At 35.8% G+C, this 24,839-nt stretch overlaps 1 protein-coding gene and 1 pseudogene across 2 annotated transcripts in view; one reads left to right on the top strand and one right to left on the bottom strand.

Moving 5' to 3' along the window:
• SMARCA1 (SNF2 related chromatin remodeling ATPase 1) overlaps positions 1 to 24,839 on the bottom strand; it is a 433,394-nt gene that overhangs the window by 231,245 nt on the left and 177,310 nt on the right. The window lies entirely within an intron of this gene.
• Positions 134 to 23,393, top strand: LOC112809165 (mitochondrial inner membrane protein Mpv17 pseudogene; annotated as a pseudogene).

The raw sequence follows: 24,839 nt of genomic DNA, 5'->3' as shown, positions 1-24,839 counted from the left end.
TCTTTAAATGTCAAAGGCTGTGAAATATGTCTGGATCAAAAAAAAGTTTTGGTATATGATTTTCTTCTCAAATTCTTGCAGAGAAATGAAATGCCAGATGTATTTATGAAATAAAAGAATATAGCACATAGCAATGGGTAGGTAAGGGAAGAAAATGAAGTAATAGTGAAGCAAGAAACGGCTACCATTATATGTAGAGGCCACACCTCTCTTATGGAAACTGATGCTATGTTTGAAAGAAGCAAAAGTCTAAAGACAAAAAGGGGATGGTTTATATATAACCAGTTAAATATTTTTCAGATGAAATCATTCTGGTAAGATGCACAGAAGGCCAGAGAAGCTAAAATCAGACAAAGTGAAAAGTTATAAATATATAAGTCAAAGGCAGATATGCTAGTACCAAATTCTATAAGTGGTGAAAGTTCTTGGCATCTACTTTGTAGGGAAAAAAGACACAGGACTAACTTGGGAAATCAAAATAAAGATCAGAAGAAAATAAAATAAATGTGGAGAATTTGTAAGTTATAATATAGGCTAAGACTGAGCAAGCAGATTGGGTGATATAAAGTCAACCTAATGGGAACCACTGAAGTAGCTGTCTAGAACAATAAATCCAAACTTCAGGAAGGTCACATTCTAGCACCTGGAAGAAGACAAGGTGGGTGTGATCAAGGTGGAGGTGTTAGAAGAATTAATACAGTGAAGAAAAAAATACCTGAATTTAGGCATCAGACATACCTCAGCTTGTATTTTAGTTCTGAAATTTACTAGTTATATGGCCTTAAACAAGTTATCTCTCTAAGCTTTGGTTTCTTCATTGTAAAATGAGCATAATAATGGTATGGACCACAGAGGGCTATTGTTAAGAAATTGATAAGATAATATTCATAAAGTTCTTAGAGGGGTTCCTGGCATATAAGAAGTGCTCAATAAATATGGGGATATCAGGAAAAATGTTCCCCAAAATTTTAATAGTAATATCTCTTAATGGTGAGATTTATAGAATTCTTTACTTTACTTCCTCCTTTAATTGTTTTATCTCTTGAATGGACTTTTTTTTAAATTTCAGTTGTTAACATGAAGTGTTATATTAGTTTCAGTACAACATATTGATTCAACAATTCCATACATCACCCAGTGCTCATCACAAGTGCACTCCTTAATCCACATCACCTATTTTACCCAACCCCCTCCTTAATCCCCATTGCCTACTTTACCCACCCCACCCCCACCCACTTCCCCTCTGGTAACCATCAGTTTGTTCCCTATAGCTAAGAGTCTGTTTCTTGGTTTGCCTTTCTCTGTATTTTTCCCTTTGCTTGTTTTTTTGTTTTGTTTTGTTTCTTAAATTCCACATATGAGTGAAATCATATGGTATTGGACTTTCTCTGGCTGACTTATTTTGCTTAGCATTATACTCTCTAGCTCCATCCATGTTGTTGCAAATGACAAGATTACATTATTTTTAATGGCTGAATAATATTCCATTGTGTATATATAGCACACCTTCTTTATCCATTCATCTATCAATGGACATTTGGTCTCCTTCCATATCTTGGCTATTATAAATAATGCTGCTATAAATATAGTGCGGCATGTATCCCTTTAAATTAGTGTTTTTGCATTTTGGGGGCAAATATCCAGCAGTGATTACTGGATTGGGGGGTAGTTCTATTTTTAACTTTTTGAGGGAACTCCACACTGTTTTCCACACTGGCTATACCAGTTTGCATTCCCACTAACAGTGCAAGAGGGTTCCTTTTTTTCCACATCCTCACCAACACTTGTTTCTTGTGTTGCTGATTTTAGCCATTCTGATAAGTATGAGGTGATATCTCACTGTAGTTTTGATTTGCATTTCCCTGAGGATGAGTGATGTTGAGCATCTTTTCATTTGAATGGACTTTTTAAATAACATCTTATTTTGAAATATTTTAAGACTCACAAGAAATTGCAAAAATTATTATAGAGTTCCTGTATACCTTTCACCCGGTCTCTACCAATGTTAATATCTTACATAACCATAATACAACATCAAAACCAGAATGTTAGCATTGCTACAATACTATTAACTACGCTACAGACTTTATTTGAAGTTCATCAGTTTTTATATGTACTTTTTTGGCATACAGTTCTATAAAATTTTATCATATGTATAGATTTGAGTGACCATCATCACAATCAGGACACAGAACTGTTCACTGGGCTTTTTAAAATGACACTGTAGCATGTTTTCCTTCTTTAAAAATACAGTATTTATAACTGTAAAATTATAATATTTTTCTTCTCCTTTAAAATATTCCTACCAAAACTTATAAGATGAAGAAAAAAAAAACAGAAGTTTATAGCTATAAACACCTACATTAGGAAAAAAGAAAGATCTTAAATAAACCACCTAACATTACACTTCAAGGAACTAGAAAAAGAAAAACAAACTAAGCCCAAAGTTAGCAGAAGGAAAAAAATAATAAAGATTAAAGCAGAAAGAAATGAAATAGAGAATAGAAAGCAATAGAAAAGATTACAAAACTAAGAGTTGGTTTATTGAAAAGATAAAGAAAATTAACAGACTTTTAGCTACACTAACCAAGAAAACAAGAGAGAGAAATCAAATAAATAAAATCAGAAATGAAACACATTACAACTCATACTCTATAAGTACAAAGGATCATAAGAGACTACTATGAACAATTATAAACCAACAAATTGGACAACCTAAGAGAAATAGGTGAATTCTTAGAAATATGCAACTTAGAAAGATTGACTCATAAAGAAATAGAAATTCTGAACATACCAATTATGACTAAGAAAATTGAAACAGTAATCCAAAACCTCCCAACAAAGAAAAGCTCAGAACCAGATGGCTTCACAGGTGAATTCTAACAAATATCTAAAGAAGAAATAACATAAATCTTTCTCAAACTCTTTCAAAAAATTGAAGAGGAGGGAACACTCTCAAACATATTGTATAAGACCAGCAGTACCCTGATACCAAAGCCAAATAAGGATAGTATGAGGAAAAAAAACTACCAACCAACATCCCTGATGAATATACATGTAAAAGTTCTCAACAAAATACTAGCAAACCAAATTCAACAGCATATTAAAAGGACATATGCCAGAAAATAAAAATTAAAATAAAAAAATAATAAAAGGATCATATGCCATGATCCAGTGGGATTTATCCCTTGGATACAAGGATGATTCAACATATTCAAATCAATAGATGAGATACCTTACATTAAAAGAATGAAAGATAAAAATCATATGATTCAGTAGATGCAGAAAAAGCATATGACAAAATTCATCGTCTTTTCATGATAAAAAAGTGGGTACTGAAGGAACATACCTCAATATAATAAAGACTGTATATGACAAACCCATAACTAACACCATATGCAGTGGTGAAAGGATGAAAGCTTTCCTCTAAGATTAGGAACAAGACAAGGTTATCTATCCACTTTCACCATTTCTATTCACCATAGCACTAAAAGTCCTAGTCAGAGTGATTGGGCAAGAAAAAGAAATAAAAGGCATCCAAGTTGAAAGGAAAAAGTAAAATTGTCTCTATTTGCATATGACATGCTATTATATATAAAAAACCCTAAAGACTACACCAAAAAACTTAGAACTAATACATGAATTCCATAAAGTTGCAGGATATAAAATCAACATACAAAAATCAATTGTGTTTTTATACACTAATAACAAAGTATCAAAAAAGATTTTAAAAAAGTACAGGGGCACCTAGCTCGTTCAGTCAGAGGAGCATGAGACTCTTTATCTCAGGGTTGTGAGTCCAAGCCCCCATTTGGGTGTACAGAATGCTTAAAAATAAAATATTTAAAAAAAGAAAATAATCCAATTTACAATAACATCAAAAACAATAAAGTACTTAGGAATAAATTGAACCAAGGAGGTAAAAGATCTCACTGAAAACTACAAGACTTTGATAAAAGAAATTGAAGAAGACTCATATTAATGGGAATATATCCTGTGTTCATGGATCAGAAGAACTAATATTGTTAAAATGTCCATATTATCCAAAGTCATCTATAGATTCAATGCAATCCCTATCAAAATCACAATGACATTTTTCACAGAAAAAAAAACACAATCTCAAAAATTTATGGAAATAAACAAAAATAGCCAAAGCAATCCTGAGAAAGAAAAAGAAAGCTGGAGGCATCATACTTCCTGATTTCAAACGATATTACAAAGCTACAGTAATCAAAACAGTATGGTACTAGCATAAAAACATAGACCAATGGAACAAAATTGAAGCCCAGAAATAAACCCATATATATATGGTCAACTAATATTTGACAAGGGAGCCAAAAATACTCAATGGGGAAAAGACAGTCTCTTCAACAAGTGGTGTGGAGAAAACTGGATATTTACCCGCACTAGAATGAAATTAGACCCTTATCTTACACCACTCATAAAAATTAACTTGAAATGGACTAAAGACTTAAACATAAGATCTGAAATCATAAAACTCCTAGAAAAAAAAAGGGGGAAAGCTTCTTGGCATAAGTCTTAGCAAAGATTTTTTTTGATATGACAATGAAAGCACAAGCAACTAAATGAAAAATCAACAAGTGGGACTACATTAAACTCAGAAGCTTCGGCACAGCAAAAGAAACAGGCAACATAATTAAAAAGGCAACCTATGGAATGGAACAAAATATTTGCAAACCATATACATGATAAGACATTAACGTCCAAAACATATAAGGAATTTCTACAACTCAGTTGCAAACAAAATAAAACTAAAACAAAAAGTAACACAATTTTAAAAATTGGCAAAGGACCTGGATAGACATTTTTCAAGGGAAAATATACAAATAACAAAGATACAAGAAAAGATACCCAACATCACTAATTCATCACAGAAATGCAAATCAAAACTATAAAATATAATCTCATACATGTTAGAGTGGCAATAAATAAGAAGAGGCAAAAAATGTTGACAAGGATGTGGAGAAAAGGGAACCCTCATGCACTGTTGGTGGGAATTTAAATTGGTACAGCCACTATGGCAAACACTATGGAGGTTCCTCAAAAAATTAAAAAAAGAACTACCCTACGATCCAGCAATCCCATTTCTGTGTATATATCCAAAGAAAATAAGATCATTATCTCGAAGATTTATCAACACCCCCATGTCTATTGCAGAATTATTTACAATAGCCAAAACACAGAAATAAACTAAGCGACCATCAATGGATGAATGGATTAAGAATATGTGACATATATATACAGTGCAGTATTATTATCCATAAAAAAGAAACCCTGCCATTTGTAATAATATTGATGGACCTTGAGGGCATCATGGTAAGCAAAATAAATCAGAGAAAGACATATACTATATGATCTCACTTAAATGTGGAATCTTAAAAAAAAAAAAAGAAAGAAGAAAGAACTCAGAAACAGGTGATTGCCAGGGCTGGGGAGGAGGTGACATGTGATGGTGGTCAAAAAATACAAACTCTCAGTTAGAAGATGAGTAAATTTTGGAGATGTAATGTACAGCATTGTGACTATAGTTAACAATATGGTATTGTATACTTGAAAGTTGCTAAGAGAGTAGATTTTAAATGTTCTCACCATATACAAAAAAATGGTAACTATATGAGGTGATGGGTGTGTTAACAAACCTTATTGTGGCAATCATTTTATAATATATATGTATATCAAATTATCACATTGTAGGGGCGCCTGGGTGGCTCAGTCATTAAGCGTCTGCCTTCGGCTCAGGTCATGATCCCAGGGTCCTGGGATCAAGCCTGGCATTGGGCTCCCTGCTCCACGGGAAGCCTGCTCCTCCCTCTCCCACTCCCCCAGCTTGTGTTCCCTCTCTCACTGTGTGTCTCTCTCTGTCAAATAAATAAATAAATCTTTTAAAAAAATTATCACATTGTATTCCTTAAGCATACACAATGTAATATGAACATTATATCTCACTAAAGCTGGAGAAATTCTTCCATAGGTATCTAGTATATTCGAAAGTTAAAAAGGTGGTCTGATTGCTGTTGCTAGGACTTCTAGTACTATGTTGAACAATAATGGTGAGAGTGGGCATCCTTGTTGTGTTCCTGATCTTAAGGGAAAAGCTCTCAGCTTTTCCCCATTGAAGATGATGTTAGCTGTGTTTTTCATAGATGGATTTTATGAACTTAAGGAATGTTCCCTCTGTCCCTATACTCTGAAGAGTTTTAATAGGGAAAGGATGCTGTATTTTGTCAAATGTTTTTTCTGAATCAATTGAGAGGACAATATGGTTCTTCTCTCTCCTCTTATTAATGTGCTCTCACATTGATTGATTTGCGAATGTTGAAACACCCTTGCATCCCGGGGATAAATCCCACTTGGTCGTGGTGGATGATCCTTTTAATGTATTGTTGGATCCTATTAGCTAGGATTTTGTTGAGGATTTTGGAATCCATATTCATCAGGGATATCAGTCTGAAATTCTCCTTTCTGATGGGGTCTTTGCCTGGTTTGGGGATTAAGGTAATGCTGGCCTCATAAAATGAGTCTGGAAGCTTTCCTTCTGTTTCTATTTTTTGAAACAGCTTCAGGAAAATTATTTCTTCTTTGAATGGTCAGTAGAATTCCCCAGGGAATCCATCAGGCCCTGGACTCTTGTTTTGGGGAGGTTTTTGATCACTGCTTCAATCTCATTACTGGTTATTGGCCTATTCAGGTTGTCAATTTCTTCCTGTTTCAGTCTTGGGAGTTTATAGGTTTCCAGGAAGGCATCAATTTATTGGCATATAGTTGTTGATAATAATTTCTAATAATTGTTTCTATTTCCTTGGTGTTAGTCGGGATCTTTCCCCTTTCATTCATAATTGAATTAATTTGGGTCCTTTCTCTTTTCTTTTGGATAAGTCTGGCCAGTGGTTTATCGATCTTATTAATTCTTTCAAAGAACCAGCTTCTAGTTTCGTTGATCTGATCTACTGTGTTTCTGGTTTCTAATTCATTGGTGTCTGCTCTAATCTTAATTATTTCTCTTCTAATGTGTGGCTTAGGCATCGTTTGTTTTTTTTTTTCTCTAATTCTTTAAGGTGTAGAGTTAGTTGGTGAATTCAAGATTTTTCTATTTTTTTGAGTGAGGCTTGGATGGCTATGTATTTCCCCCTTAGGACCGCCTTTGCAGTATCCAATAGGTTTTGGACCGATGTGTTTTCATTCTCATTGATTTCCATGAATTGTTTAAGTTCTTCTCTGATTTCCTGGTTGACCCAAACATTCTTGAGCAGAGTGGTCTTTAGCTTCCAAGTGTTTGAATTCCTGCCAAGTTTTTTCTTGTGATTGAGTTCCAGCTTTAAAGCATTATGGTCTGAGACTATGCAGGGAATAATTTCAATCTTCTGGTATCAGTTGAGACCTGATTTGTTACTCAGTATGTGGTCTATTCTGGAAAAAGTTCCATGTGCTCTAGAGAAGAGTGTGTATTCTGTTGTTTAAGGGTGGAATGTTTTGTATATAACTATGAGGTCCATCTGGTCCAGTGTTTATTCAAAGCTCTTGTTTCTTTGTTGATTTTCTGCTTAGATGATCTGTCTGTTGCTGAGAGTGGAGTATTGAGGTCTCCTACAATTAACGTATTGTTATCAATATGACTCTTTATTTTGGTTAACAGTTGGCTTATGTAGGTGGCTGCTCCCATGTTGAGGGTGTAAATGTTTCAATTGTTAGATCACCTTGTTGGATAGACCCTTTAAGAATGATATAGTGTCCTTCTGTGTCTCTAACTACATTCTTTAGCTTAAAATCTAATTTGTATGATATAAGAATTGCTACCCCAGCTTTCTTTTGAGGTCCACTGGCATGGAAGATGGATCTCCATCCCTTCACTTTCAGTCTGGATGTATCTTTAGGCTCAAAATGAGTCTCTTGTAGACAGCATATGGATGGGTCCTGTCTTTTTATCCAATCTGCAACCCTGGGCCATTTTATGGGCACATTTGGGTCGTTCATGTTGAGAGTGATTATTGAAAGATATGAATTTATTGTCATCATGTTGCCTGTGAAGACCTTGTTTTTATAGCTTGTCCCTGTATATTTATTTTCTATATCACTCTTGTGGTCTTTCTCTTTTATAGAACCCCCTTAATATTTCTTGCAGGGCTGGCTTAGTGGTCACATATTCTTTCCATTTCTGCCCGTCTTGGAAGCTCTGCATCTCTCCATCCATTCTAAATGACAGCCTTGTCAATATGGGAATATTTCAGAGTGTTGGAAACTATAGATAAAGGTTTCTAATAGAAGTACCTTTGATTAAAAGGGGAGGAAAGTACCTTTGGTTAAGAGGCTGTTTTTTATGGCCTTTCAAATTCAGTTTCTCACATGCACATCTCACAGCAGCCAGCCAACTTTAACCTGCCTCCTAAACCTCACAAAGAAAAATCAAAGAATGGAGGCAGATAAGATGCTTTAGACTACTGTTAGTCAATGTATAACCTGGGAGCTTCACCTTGGAGCTTTTTGTAAATGAAGAATCTCAGGCCCCACCCAGAACAACTGAATCAGAATATTTACTTTAACAACATCTGCTGGTGATCATTATGCACATTAAAGTCTGAAATGTGCTGTTCTAGGGATATGGCAAAATTAGAAATGGGAATATATTTTTAAGCATATTTATTTCTTCATCAGAATGAAGGACCAATAAGGACAATGAAAACAAGAGAGGAAACACCAGCCGATAAAAGATTTGAAGAAATACTTTAGAAGACAGAAAGTAGATGAAAGAGTGGTCACTGGTTTGGTGAAGTAGAGAAGCTCATGACCTAAAACATGCAGAGAGGGGATTTTAATGAAAAGATGCCTGAAAAGATTCACAGAGTCCAGGAGAGGCTCAAATCTTAGAAGTATCATTTCTGGCAGTTGATAGGAATGGAGTTCTGGGGTAAAAATAGGGATAGATTGAAAATGTATATATGGAATAATCAAAGTTTGCCCCCTACACACACACACACACACACACACACACACACACACACTACTCCTCACACTCACAGAACATCCTCAGCCAGAACCTACTCACCTACTCTGTAAGCCAGAAGCCAATGGAGATTTATTAACTGGTAAAGCTAAACTTAAAAATCTTAGGAATCAGGGACAGCAAGAAAGATGATGGGTGAGGGTAAATACAAAATTGGATGTAAGTTGAAATGCTGCATATGAAATGGTCAGACACCCATGCATACCCCTTCCTCTATACTGTGGTCAGAAAGTCTTAGAACCAAATTAATAACCTAAGGCAAGTAATTGAAAGAGCAATCTCTGGAGAAAAATGGCTTAAAAGAAAAGACCTCTACATAGTGACAGTTTGGGTCCCCAATGAACTACCTGAACAATCAGGAGTAAACTTCTCCAGACTGTACACCCTGCCCATATACACAAAGCTCCCATTCAGCTTTTATGTATCAAACCTACATATGAGCAGGTAACCAATCATCATCGTATCACTGAGAAAAGCCCTCAACACATGAGAAAAGCAAAAATAAACAGAAAGAGACTCAAGAAAAGAATTCGGAGAATAGGAAAAAGGGTACAAAATATGAGAAAGTGTGCCTTCCATGAAATAGACATAAAATGTTATGAAAAAATCAGGAAAAAAGTTAAAAACTTAAAAAATTAAACCTTAATAAGAATTCATGTAATTCATTTTTTACATAAAATCAATACATATAACTTAACAAAATAAAAATTCAATAGAAAATTAGAAATAAAATCACAGAAAATTCCCTAAAAGTAGGACAAAAATGAATGGGAGTCAAAAAATAGAAAAAAATTAGTGTCCTCCAGAATCAATCCAAGAGAACTAATATCCAACTAATTAATGTTAGGTCCTGAAAAAAAAGAGTAGAGAAAGTAAAGAAGAAATTTTCAAAGAAATGCCGTAAGAGAATTTCCCAGACCTGAAAAACATGAGTATCCAGATTAAAAGTGTTCACAAAAGTTCCAACAAAATGAATGTTAAAAGCTTTGCCTATACCAAGGCACAGCACTGAAACTTCAGAAAAGTCCCAAGATGATACCTGTAGAGTAGGCTAAGGGACTAACCAGTCTAGACAAGAAAAAGAAAGCAAAGGACCTCAAGGAAAAGAAATTTTTAGGAAAAAAAAAGCCTTATGGTAGATAAGTTAATATGATGAAATATTTGAGAGAAGAGAAAAGGACAGGTGGGAGGCATGTTTGATGGAACAACTTGGGAAAAATTAAAGAATACTATTTATTATAATAATATAAACACTGATACCAGTTTAATGAAAAAAATGGTGACATGACTATATTGAAAAGATGATGAAAATGAGGTAAAATATATGAGAAAACTAAATCCTTATCTACCACCCCCAAAAAATCAATAGATATATTAAATTTTTTAAGTCAATAAGTAGTGGAGTGAGCATATTGTCTAGAAACATGGAAGGAAATAATAGAAGAAACAGCTAAAAATATTGAAAGTGGTTGCTTCCAAAGATGCAGACCCAGGCATATGTAAGGAAGGGGTAGGGGACTGCAGATTTTTATCATAAATGCCTTAACTTTTCAAACTATGTAAATAAGTTACTTTGATTTTTTAAAAAATAAAATATTTCTGCTTCTTGGAATTTGGAGTAGAAATATTTTTCCTTATTCTCCCCACTAAGAACAACTAAAAACCCTGGAAATTATATATAAAACAAGCATAGGAAGACTCTTGAAGGTGGAGAAAAAAAGACAGACCAGCTAGGGACTTCAGTTGCTGAGGAACAACACAGTTGTAAATTCCTCCAGTTTTCTTTTTGCTTAATATATCTCAGACTTAGAGATGAAGAATCTAGCAACCGAGAAACACCAGTGGGTGCAGACAAAAAGAAAGCACAAATTAAAGACTGCTTTCACTAGTCCAAGGATCAGGAAAGCCTAGCAACGGTAAACTTTTAGACAATTAGCATTATACTCTAGTCAAACACCACAGAAAACAACAGTAGCGCCACCTTTACCCATGCCAGCAAAGGCTGAATGGGAAACAGGCATGCATTCTTGCTGCCCAAAACCTCCATTGGGTCGTACCAGAGAAAACCATGAAAGGAGTTGGAACTTCATCACTCCTGGGCAATAATGAGGCCCCCAATAGTAGAAATCACCTGAGCAGCCTAGACTTCCACACACCCCCAGAAGTAACAAGGTGACCTCCACACTGATGGAGGTGATGTTAGAGAAAGCTGAGAGTCAGATTTTTCACCACTGTCCGACATAAATGAGACCTTCCCAAAACTTTCAGTATTAGGGAAAGTCAGATGGGGAGCAGTAACAAGACATATCTACCCTTCCCAGCCAGGGAGTCATCAATGGAGGCCTAGTGAGGAGATGGAAATCCTACCCTTGACCAGCAGTAATGAAGATTCCCCCATTCTTGGCTGTCAATTGAGAGTGAATAGGGAATATAGACTTCTATCCCAACCTGGAAATAATGAGGTGACATCCCTTTTACCCTGCTAATTCAGTATCCAAAAAGGCCAGCTAAAATAGAAGGTTTAAATAAGATCCAGAGCCTCATAATATAAGAGCCAAAATGTCCAAACTTCAATTAAAAATTACTTAGCTTACAAGGAACCAGGAAGATCTCAAACTGAATGAAAAAAAGACAAAATAAATGGTAACACCAAGATGACATAGATGCTAGAATTATCCTGTCAAATATTATAAACCATCATCATAATCATGCTTCAATAGGCAATTATAAAGACACTTGAAGCAAATGAAAAAATAGAGAAACACAGGAAAAAATAGAAAGTCTCAACAAAGGAATAGAAGATATAAAGAACAAAATGTAAATTTTAGAACTAAAAAATAAAATCACCAAAATATAAAGCTCTGTTGATGGTCCCAACAGCAGAATGGAGGGGATAGAGGAAAGAATCAGTGACCTAGAAGACAGAACAACAGAAATTACCCAATCCAAAAAATAGTGAGAAAATATAGTGAAAAATAATACACAAAGCTGCACTGACTTGTGGGACTATAACAAGACATCTAGTATTTGTATCATTGGAGTCCTGGAAGGAGAGAAGAGAGAGGGTGGGTCTGAAAAAATGCTCAAAGAAATAATGGCTGAAAAGTTCCCAAATGTCATAAAAGATATAAATGTACAAGTTCAAGAAGTTAAGTGAATTCCAAAATGGTAAATGCAAAAAAGTCCACACACATCATAGTCAAACTTCTTAAACTAAAGTCAAAGAAAATAAATATTGAAAGCAGTGAAAGAGTAATGATTCCTTATCTATAGGGGGAAAACAATTTGAATAATAGCAGACTTCTCATCAGAAACCATGAATGCCAAAATAAAGTAGCACAACATCTTTCAAGTGCTGAAACAAAAACTATCACTCCAGAATTCTATATCCAGCAAAAATATCCTCAGGAATGAAGGGGAAATCAAGGCATTCTCAGATGCAGAAAAACTAAGAAAATTTATCATGAGCAGAACAACCTATAAGAATGTCTAAAGGAAGTTCTCTAAACATATAGAAAATGGTAAAAGAAGGAACCTTGGACATCAAGAAGAGAAAGAACATGGTAACCAAAAATATGGGTATATACAATAGGTTTTCCTTCTCTTGAATCTTCTAAATTATGTTTTATGGTTGATGCAAAAATTATAACATTGTCTGATATGGTTCTAAACATATGTAGAAAAAATATTTAAAACAATCATATTTTAAATGGGGAGGGTAAAGGGACAATCATATTTTAAATGGGGAGGGTAAAGGGACATAAAGGGAGCTAAGGTTTCTATACTTCATTCAAACTAGTAAAATGATGACACATGTGATAAGTTACATACATGTATATAAATGTAATACCAAAAGCAAACATAAAAATCCTATACAAAAATATAAACTCAAAACCACTATAGATAAATCAAAATGGAATTCTAAAAAATGTTCAAGTAATCCACAGGAAAATGAAATAAATAAAACATATAAATCAAAAATAGGGAACAAATAGAATACAAAAAATAAAATGGCAGATTTAAATCCTAACATATCAATAATTTACAATGGTCTAAATACAACAACTAAAAGACAGATTAGCAGAGTGAATTTAAAAACATGATCCAACTTCTGGCAGGGGAGGAGTTAAGATGGCAGGAGAGTACAGGACCCTAAGTTTGTCTGGTTCCTTGAATTCAGCTAGATAGTTATCAAATCATTCTGAACACCTGAGAAATCAATTGAAGTTCTGAGAAAAGAAATGCTATAATTCTTCAAGTAGAAAAGTGACCACTTTTTGGAAGGTAGGAGGTACAGAGACTTGAATCCTGGGTGATATATTTGAGGATATGGCAGTGGGGAGGGAGTCTGCTTAAGGAGACTACTGCAAAATATTATAAGCAGCAGAGCACCAAACTGGAACTTTAAGAAGTCTGCTACAGTGGGGTACATACTTGGCTTAAAGTTGCTGAGATGGTGAAGTGGGGTGGAATCCCAGGTGTGACAGTATGGTCTTAGGTCCCTGGGGTCTCAAGAAGGATAGGTGTTGCCTTAGAGCAGCAGAGTTCCCAGGCATTAGAGTGGGGAAGCCAGCGATTCTAGGTGCCAGCTTTCTGCTCTATGTTACCATAAACTGTGAACCACTACACAGTTGTCCAACTGCTTTCTGGGAAGGGGCCCAGCAAAAGGCAGAAGCGTGGTGAGACCCTTCTTGCTCCCCTGGGAGGAACAGCATGGGTGCATGCTCCAGGAGTCCCTAAAACTTGGAGTTTTGAAACTCAGTCACATGCCTGAGATAAAAAACACTTGTTCCAAGGCTGGGTGAACACAGAGTTCTGACGGAAACCAGGGAAACAAGAGTGATTGACTGCTTTTGTATGAGGGCTTACTAAAGAGTGGGGGGGGACATGAACTTTCAGCTCCAGGGCTAGAGAGTGGGGCACTACCATATTCATCCTGCCCATCAAGACTGAAAGCCCATTAGGGAGCAAAACAGCACCACATAGTGGAATCCAGAGCCACTTACACTGAGCCTGGCCCCCTGGAAAGGGAGGCATGTTTCCACAAGTACAAGGGCACCTGAGAATCAGAGCAATAGGCCCCTCCCCCAGAAGACAAGCACATACAAGTGGCTTGCACCAAGTTTACTGGCCATAGAGGCCTGCAAAGCTTCAGCTCTTGGGGAACAGTATACAGCATTCTTTGCTTTTTGTTCTTTAGTCTTTCAGTATTATTTATTCAGTTATTTTCTTATTGTTAATTCTTATTCTTTTAAATTTGTATTTTTATGTATATATTATATAGATATACATATATATTTGTTTACTTGCATTGTATTTTATTTCATATATATGCATATATATGCATATATATATATATATAAGTTTTTCTTTCATTCTTATTTCGGGATCTAGTTTCTTTCAACAAGTAGACCTAAACACACCCAGGATCTAGTTTTTTGTTTTGTTTTGTTTTGTGTTTTTTTGTTTGTGTTTGTTTTGTTTTGTTTTTCTGTTGTCATTGTTGTTTTTACCTTTTCTTTCTTCCTTTCTTTCCTGGACAAAATGATAAGATGGAGAAATTCACCCCAAAAGAAAGAACAGGAGGTAGTACTCACTGTCAGGGATTTAATCAATAGGGATATAAGTAAGATATCTGCACTAAAATTTAAAACAACTATTATAAAGATACTATCTGGGCTTGAAAAAAGCATAGAAGACACTAGAGAATCCCTTACTGTAAAAATAAAAGAACTAAAATCTAGCCAGGCTGAAATTAAGAAATGCTATTAATGAGATGCAGTCCCAAGTGGAGGATATAAAAATGAGGATGAATGAAGCAGAAGAGAGGATCAGTGATATAGACGATAAAGTGATAGAAAATAAAGAAGCTGAAGAGAGAAAGAAAATTATTAGATCACGAAGGGAGACTTAGAGAACTCAGCAATTCCATAAAGCAAAACAATATCCATATGATAGGTGTCCCAGAAGATGAGGAGTGGGATAAAGGGGCAGAAGGTTTATTTGACCAAATTATAGCTGAGAAATTCCCTAGTCTGGGAAAGGAAATAGGCATTCAAGTCCAGGAGGCACAGGGAACCCACCACAATATCAATAAAAATAGGTTAACACCTACACATAATAGTGAAGCTTGCAAATTTCAAAGATAAAAAGAAAATGCTGAAAGCAGCTCAAGACAAGAGATCCTTAACTTACAAGGGTAGACACCTAAGGCTGGCAGCAGACCCATCCACAGAGATCTGGCAGGCCAGAAAGGACTGGCATGATATATTCAACATGCTAAATGAAAAAAACATGCAGCCAAGACTACTTTATCCAGCAAGGCTGTCATTCAGAATAGAAGGAGAGATAAAGAGTTTCCAGGACAAACAAAAACTAAAGGAATTTGTGAACACTAAACCAGCCCTGCAAGAAATATTAAAGGGGATCCTTCGAGTGGAGAGAGAGCCCAAAAGTAACAAAAACCAGAAAGAAACAATCTACAGGAACAGTGATTTTACAGGTAATACAATGGCACTAAATTCATATCTTTCAATAACTACTCTGAATGTAAATGGACTAAATGCTCCAATCCAAAGACATAGGGTATCAGAATGGATAAAAAACAAAACAAAAACAAAAACAAGACCCATTGATATGCTCCTTACAAGAGACTCATTTTAGAGCCAAGGACTCCTCCAGATTGAAAGTGAGGGGGTGGAGAACCATCCATCATGCTAATGGACATCAAAAGAAAGGTGGAGTAGCCATCCTTACATCAGGCAAAATAGATTTCAAGCCAAAGACTGTAATAAGAGATGAAGAAGGACACTATATCATAATAAAAGGGTCTATCCAACAAGAAGATCTAAATATTGTAAATATTTAGGCCCCTAACTTGGAAGCAGCTAAATATATAAAACAATTAATAACAAAATTTAAAAAAAACTCATTGTTAATAATACAATAATAGTAGGGGACTTTAACACCCCACTCACAACAATGGACAGATCTAAGCAGAAGATCAACAAGGAAACAATGGTTTTGAATGACACACTGGACCAGATGGACTTCACAGATATATTCAGAGCACTTCATCCTAAAGCAGCAGAATATGCATTCTCCTTGAGTGCACATGGACCATTCTCCAGAATAGATCACATACTGGTCACAAATCAGGTCTCAACTGGTACAAAAAGAATGAGATCATACCATGCATATTTTCAGACCACAACTTGAAGTCAACGACAAAAAAAAATTTGGAAGGACCACAAATACAAGGAGTTTAAAGAACATCCTCTAAAGAATGAATGAGTCAACCAGGAAATTAAAGAATTTAAAAAAAATACACGGAAACAAATGAAAATGAAAACATGACAGTTCAAAACCTTTGGGATGCAACAAAGGCAGTCCTAAGAGGGAAGTATACAGCAATACAGGCCTTCCTCAAGAAACAAGAAAAGCCTCAAATATACAACTTAACCTCACACTTAAAGGAGCTGGAACAAGAACAGCAAATAGAGCCTAAATCCAGCAAGAGAAAAAAAAATAATAAAGATTAGTGCAGAAATCAATGATATAGAAATAAAAAAAAAACAGTAGAAAAAATCAATGAAACTAGAAGCAGGTTCCTTGAAATAATTAATAAAATTGATAAACCCCTAGCCAGACTTATCAAAAAGAGAAGAGAAAGGACCCAAATAAATAAAATCACGAATGAGAGCGGAGAGATCACAACTAACACCAAAGAAATACAATTATAAGAGAATATTATGATCAATTACATGCCAAAAAATTAGGCAATCTGGAAGAAATGGATGCATTCCTAGAAACATATAAACTACCAAAATTGAAACAGGAAGAAATAGAAAACCTGAACAGACCCTTAACAAACAAAGAAGTTAAATTAGTAATCAAAAATCTCCCAACAAGAGTCCAGGGCTAAATGGCTTCCCAGAGGAATTCTACTAAGCATTTATAGAAGAATTAATACCTATTCTTCTGAAACTGTTCCAAATAATAGAAATGGAAGGAAAACTTCCAAACTCATTCTATGAGGCCAGTATTACCTTGATCCCAAAACCAGACAGAGACCCTACTAAAAAGGAGAATTAGACCAATATCCCTGATGAACATGAATGCAAAAATTCTCACCAAGATATTAACTAACAGGATCCAACAGTACATAGAAGGATTATTCACCATGACCAAGTGGGACTTATTCCTGGGTGCAGGGTGGTTCAACATCCACAAATCAATCAATGTGATACACCACATTAATAAAAAAGGAAAAAGGATAAGAATGCACCTGGGTGGCTCAGTTGGTTAAGCGACTGCCTTTGGCTCAGGTCACAATTCTGGAGTCCCGGGATCGAGTCCCACATCGGGCTCCCTGCTCAGCAGGGAGTCTGCTTCTCCCTCTGACCCTCCCCCCGTCTCATGTGCTCTCTCTCTCTCTCAAATAAATGAATAAATAAAATCTTTTTTTAAAAAAAGAAAGGATAAGAACCATATGAACTTCTCAATATATGCAGAAAAAGCATTTGACAAAATACAGCATTGTTTCTTGATAAAAACTCTTTGCAGTGTAGGGATAGAGAGAACATAACTCACTATCATAAAATCCATATATGAAAGACCCACAGTGAATATCATTCTCAGTGGGGAAAAACTAAGCTTTTCCCCTAAGGTCAGGAACATGGCAGGGATGTCCACTCTCACCACTGTTGTTCAACAGAGTACTAGAAATCCTAGCCTCAGCAATCAGACAACAAAAAGAAATAAAATGTATCCAAATCAGCAATGAAGAAGTCAAACTTTCACTCTTTGCAGATGACATAATACTCTATGTAGAAAACTCAAAAGACTCCATCAAAATATTGCTAGAACTGATAGAGGAATTCATCAAAGTCATCCTATATTTTAGGATATAAAATCAGTGCACATACTGGGTATTTACCCCAAAGATACAAATGTAGGGATCCGAAGGGGTAGGTGCACCCCAATGTTTATAGCAGCAATGTCCACAATAGCCAAACTGTGGAAAGAGCCAAGATGTCCATTGACAGATGAATGGATAAAGAAGATGTGGTATATCTATAATGGAATATTATGCAGCCATCAAAAGGAATGAAATCTTGCCATTTGCAACGACGTGGATGGAACTGGAGGGTATTATGCTGAGCGAAATAAGTCAATCAGAAAGACATGTATCATATGACCTCACTGATATGAGGAATTCTTAATCTCAGGAAACAAACTGAGGGTTGCTGGAGTGGTGGGGGGTGGGAGGGATGGGGTGGCTGGGTGATAGATATCGGGGAGGGTATGTGCTATGGTGAGTGGTGTAACGTATGCAAGACTGTTGAATCACAGATCTGTACCTCTGAAGCAAATAATACATTATAGGTTAAAAGAAGAAGAAGAAGATGATGATGATGATGATGATAGCAGGAGGGGAAGAATGAAGGGGGGGGAATCAGAGGGGGAGACGAACCATGAGAGACTATGGACTCTGAAAAACAAACTGAGGGTTATAGAGGGGAGGGGTGTGGGAGGATGGATTAACCTGATCATGGGTATTAAAGAGGGCACGTTCTGCATGGAGCATTGGGTGTTATATGCAAACAATGAATCATGTAACACTACATCAAAAACTAATGGTGTAATGTATGGTGATTAACATAACATAATAAAAAAAAGAAAAAAAGAAAATCAGTGCACAAAAGTCAGTTGCATTTCTATACACTAACAATGAGGAAGAAGAACGAGAAATCAAGGAATCGATCCCATTTACAATTGCACCAAAAACCCTTAGATACCTAGGAATAAACCTAACCAAAGAGATAAAAGATCTGTACTCTGAAAACTATTGAACTTATGAAAGAAACTGAAGAAGACACAAAGGAATGGGAAAACACTCCATGCTCATGGATTGGAAGAACAAATACTGTTAAAACGTCTATGTTACCCTAAGCAATCTACACATTCAATGCAATCACTACCAAAATACCATCAGCATTTTTTACAGAGCTAGAACAAACAATCCTAAAATTTGTATGGAAACAGAAAATACCCTGAATAGCCAAAGGAATTTTAAAAAAGAAAACCAAAGCTGGAAGCATCACAATTCCAGAGTTCAAGCTGTCTTATAAAGCTGGAATCATCAAGACAGTATGATTCTGGCACAAAAACAGACACATAGAACAATGGAACAGAATAGCTGGACCCTCAACCCTATGGTCAACTAATCTTTGACAAAGCAGGAAAGAATATCCAATGGAAAAAAGACAGTCTCTTCAACAAATGGTGTTGGAAAAACTGGACAGCCACATGCAGAAGAATGAAACAGGACCACTTTCTTACACCATACACAAAAATAAACTAAAAATGGTTGAAAGACCTAAATATGAGACAGGAATCCATCAAAATACTAGAGGGGAATGCAGGCAGCAACCTCTTTGACCTCAGCCACAGCAACTTCTTGCTGGACATGTCTCCAAAGGCAAGAGAAACAAAAACAAAGTGAACTATTGGGACTTCATCAGGATAAAAAGCTTTTGTACAGCAATGGAAACAGTCGACAAAACTAAAATACAACCTACAGAATGGAAGAAGATATTTGCAAATGACTTATCAGATAAAGGGCTGGTGTCCAGAATCTATAAAGAACTCATCAAATTCAACACCCAAAAAAACAAATAATCCAGTCAAGAAATGAACAGAAGGCATGAACAGACATTTCTCCAAAGAAGACATACAAATGGCTACAGACACATGAAAAAATGCTCAACATCACTCATCAGGGAAATACAAGTCAAAACCACAATGAGATACCACCTCACACCCATCAGAATGGCTAAAATTAACAAGTCAGGAAACAACAGATGTTGGTAAGGATGTATAGAAAGGGAAACCCTCTTATACTGTTGGTGGGAATGCAAGCTGGTACAGACATTCTGGAAAACAGTATTGAGATTTCTCAAAAAGTTAAAAATAGAAATACTGACAACCCAGCAATTGCTCTACTAGCACTTTGTCCAAAGAATACAAACATAGTGATTTGAAGGGGCACATGCCCCACAATGTTTATAGCAGCAATATCCACAATAGCCAAAATATGGAAAGAGCCCAGATGTCCATTGACAGATGAATGGATACAGAAGATGTGGTATATATATATATATATATATATATATATATATATATATATATATAATGGAATATTACTCAGCCATAAAAAAAGAATGAAATCTTGCCGTTTGCAATGATGTGGATGGAACTAGAGTGTATTGTGTTAAGCAAAATAAGTCAGTCAGTGAAAGACAAATGCCATATTATTTCATTCATATGTGGAATTTAAGAAACAAAATGGATGAACATAGGGAAAGGAAAGGAAAAATAAAATAAGATGAAAACAGAAAGGGAGGCAAATCGTACGAGACTCTTAACTGTAGGAAACAAACTAAGGGTTGCTGCAGGGGAGGTTTGTGGGGGGATGGGGCAACTGGGTGATGGGCATTAAGGAGGGCAATTGATGTAATGAGCACTGAGTGTTATATGCAACTGATGAATCACTAAATTCTACCCCTGAATCTATTAATACACTATGTTACTTAAATTGAATTTAAATTAAAAATTCTAAAAAATAAATAATTTAATATTTTTTTAAAAATAAAATAAAAACATGATTCAACTTTATGTTGTCTACAAGAAACTCTTTTCAAATATAATGATATTGACAAGGTTAAAGTAAAAGTAGAGAAAAACATATATAATGCAAACATCAGTCAAAGGAGACTAAAAATAGCCATATTAATATCACATAAAATAAGCTTCAAAGAAAATTACCAGAGACACATAGGGGCATTACATAATGATAAAAGGAAAAATCCACCAGGAATAGAATATATAGCAATCTGAAATGTGCATGCACCAAACAACAGGGCTGAAAGATCTATGAAGCAAAAACTGATAGAACTGTTTTTAGAGTTGTAAAAACAGAACTCTCTATTTAGAAAAATAGACAAATCCACAATTACACCAGGTGACCTCAACAGCTCACTCTTAACAATTTATAGAACAACTCGACAGAAAACCTGCAAGGATATAGACTTGAACAACACAACCAACCAACAGGATCTAATATACATATATACAGCTGTACACCCAGTAACAGTAGACTACACATTATTTTCAAGTACCCATGGAACATATACCAACATAGATCATATTGTGGGCCATAAAACGAACCTCAACAAATTTAAAAGAATTTATATCATACTAAGTGTGTTCTCCAACCACAATGGAATCAAACATGAAATCAATAACAGAAAAAAATAACTAAAATCTTCAAAGTCTTGGAATCTAAACACACTCTTAAATTACCCATGAGTCAAAGAAGAAATGTCAGAACACACCAAAAAGTGCTTGAAAATGAATGAAAATGAAAACATGACATATTAAAATTTGTAAGAAAGTTACAGCACTAAATGAATACATTAGAAAGGAGGAATGGGGGTGCCTGGGTGGCTCAGTCATTAAGCGTCTGCCTTTGGCTCAGGTCATGATCCCAGGGTCCTGGGATCGAGTCCTGCATTGGGCTTCCTGTTCCGCGGGAAGCCTGCTACTCCCTCTCCCACTCCCCCTGCTTGGGTTCCCTCTCTCGCTGTGTCTCTCTCTGTCAAATAAATAAATAAAATCTTTTTAAAAAATTAAATAAAAAAAATTTTAAAAAGAAAGGAGGAATAGTCTCAAACCAATAATCTAAGCTCCCAGCTCAAAAATCTAGAAAAAGAAAAGCAAAATAAACCCAATGCAATCAGAAGGAAAAAAATAATACAGAACAGAAGTAAATGAAATTAAAAATAGAAAAATAATAGAGACAATCAATGAAACAGATGGTTATTTTTTTATTTAAATTCCAGTTAGTTAACATACAGTGTAATATTAGTTTCAGGTGTACAGTATAGTGATTCAATCCTTCCATATAATACCCAGTGCTCATCACAGTGCCTTCCTTAATCCCTATCACCTATTTAACCCACACCCTCACCCACCCCTCCTCTGGTAACCATCAGTTTGTTCTCTATAGTTAAAAGTCTGTTTCTTGGTTTGTACCTCTCTTTCTTTTTTCCTCTTTGATCATTTGTTTCTTAAATTCCACAAAAGAGTGAAATCATAAGGTATTTGTCTTTCTCTGACTGAGTTATTTCACTTAGTATCATACTCTCTAGGCTCCATCCACATCACTACAAATGGCAAGATTTCATTCTTTTTTTATGGCTGAGTAATATTCCATTGTGTCTTCTTTATCCATCATCAGCTGATGGACACTTGGGCCGTTTCCATAATTTGGCTATTGTAAATAATGCTGCTATAAACATAGAGGTGCATGCATCCCTTTGAATTAGTATTTTTCTATTCTTTGGGTAAATACCTAGTAGTGCAATTGCTGGATCATAGGATAGTTCTATTTTTAACTTTTTTAAGAATGTCCATATTGTTTTCCATAGTGGCTGTACCAGTATGCATTCCCACCAACAGTGCAAGAGGGTTTCCCTTTCTCCACATCCTCGCCAACACCTGTTGATTCTTGTGTTGTTGATTTTAGCCCTTCACACAGGTGTGAGATGATATCTTATTATAGTTTTGATTTGCATTTCCCTGATGAGTGAGGTTGAGCATCTTCTCATGTGTCTGTTGGCCATCTGTATGTGTTCTTTGGAAAAACGTCTATTCATGTCTTCTGCCTATTTTTTAATTAAATTCATTTTGGGGGTGTTGAGTTTTATAAGTTCCTTATATATTTTGGATACTAAGCCTTTATTAGATATGTCATTTGAACTATCTTCTCCCATTCTGAAGGTTGCCTTTTAGTTTTGTGGAAGCTATAAAACCATGGAAAGTACAGCACGTCAGTGTGTCCTGACAGCTGGGTCCCTGATGGGTCTGGATGACATTAACTCACAGCAGCTGGTAGAGAGGTGAGGTCTGCAGGAACATGAGACTGCCTGGACCCTGGCTATGGTCTCTCTGGGCTGTGGTTTTGTGGGCTCTGTAGTAGGAGGCTAGTAAATGGTTTTGGAGCAGTTCATCCCTAGCACCACCAAAGTAGATGCACTAAAGAAGATGCTATTGAATCAGGGGGGCTTTGCCCCATGTTTTCTAGGCTGGTTCCTCCCATTGGTAAGAGCACTCAATGGACCGTCAGTCCAGGACAACTGGGCCAAGCTACAGCAGGACTATCCTGATGCCCTCATCACCAACTACTATCTGGCCTGCCATGCAGTTAGCCAACTTCTACCTGGTTCCCCTTCATTACGTGTTGGCCGTTGTCCAGTGTATTGTTGTTATCTGGAACTCCTACCTGTCCTGGAAGGCACACCAACTCTAGGCCTGCCTCAATCCATTGTCTCCACCTTGCAGTGATCCAGCTTGACACTGGAGTCATCAGACAAACTCCTCAAAGTGGGCACATCCGTTTTCATGGGGTTCAATTGCCAGTCAGAACTTAATGGGTTTAGCATCTGACTCCTTTTGAAATCATTAAAACCTTTAGAATGGTCCTCTACTCAAAACAAATGATTATTCTTTTAAAAGACCAATAAAGTTGACAAACCTCTAGAAAGACTGACAAAGGAAAAAAGAGAAAACACAAATTACCAATGTAAGTAATGAAACAGGATATCACCACTAACCCTGTAGATATCAAAACAGTAAGAGAATGGTATGTAAAACTGTACACACACAAATTCAACAACTCAGGTGATATGGACTGATTCTTCAAAAAATACAAACTACCACACCCTCACCCAATATAAAATAGATAATTTGACTAGCACTGTAACAAAATTAAATTTAGTAGAATTATACCAAATGTATAAAGAATAAATGCCAATTCCATACAATATCTTACAGATAATAAAAGAGGAAGAAACAATTCACAATTCACTTCATAAAACTAGTATTAGCCTGATACCAAAACCAAACATAGTGTAAAAAACTATACAGACCAATGTTCCTCATGAATACATATGTAAAAGTCTCTAACAAAATAACAGAAAAAACAATTCAGCTACACATAAAAGTAATTATACACCAAGATCAAGTACAATTTAGACCAAGAATGCAAGGCTGATACAATATTATAAAAATTGATCAATGCAATCCATCATATTAATAGGCTAATGAAGAAAAAATCACATGACCATATCAATTGATACAGAAAAAAACATTTGACAAAGTTCAACACCATCGTGATAAAAATTTCAGAAAAATAGGAGTAGAGAGGAACTTTCTCAACTTGATGTACAGCATCTACATAAATACTACAGCTAACATACTTCAATAGTGAAAGACTGAATGGTCTCCCACTAAGATCAAGAACAAGGCATGGATGTCCATTCTTACCACTCTTATTCAGCCTAGTGTTGGAAGATCTAGCCAGTGCAATAAAGCAAGAAAAGAAAAGACATATAGATGGAAAAGAAGGAAGAAAACTGTCCCTACTTGAAAATGACGTGCTTGTCTACATAGAATACCCCAATAAATTTACCCAAAAAAACCCTCCCAACCTGAGTTCTTGTGAGTTCAGCAAGGTTGCAGGATAGAAGATAATCATATGAGAATCAACTGTATTTCTTTTCTTTTCTTTTAATTTTATTTATTTTTTTATCAGAGAGAGCACAAGCAGGGGGAGTGGCAGGCATAGGGAGAAGCAGGCTCCCTGCTGAGCAAGGAGCCTGATGTGGGACTCGATCCCAGGACCCTGGGATCATGACCTGAGCCAAAGGCAGATGCTTAACCACCACCCAGGCATCCCTGTATTTCTATATAATAG

This window comes from Callorhinus ursinus, unplaced genomic scaffold, assembly GCF_003265705.2.
Source record: "Callorhinus ursinus isolate GAN/ISIS: 27379988/994484 unplaced genomic scaffold, GSC_fseal_2.0 scaffold33, whole genome shotgun sequence".
In the NCBI taxonomy this organism is placed as follows: domain Eukaryota; kingdom Metazoa; phylum Chordata; class Mammalia; order Carnivora; family Otariidae; genus Callorhinus; species Callorhinus ursinus.
The sequence above is the reverse complement of the archived record's forward strand: the minus strand, read 5'-3'. Positions and strand labels throughout refer to the sequence as shown.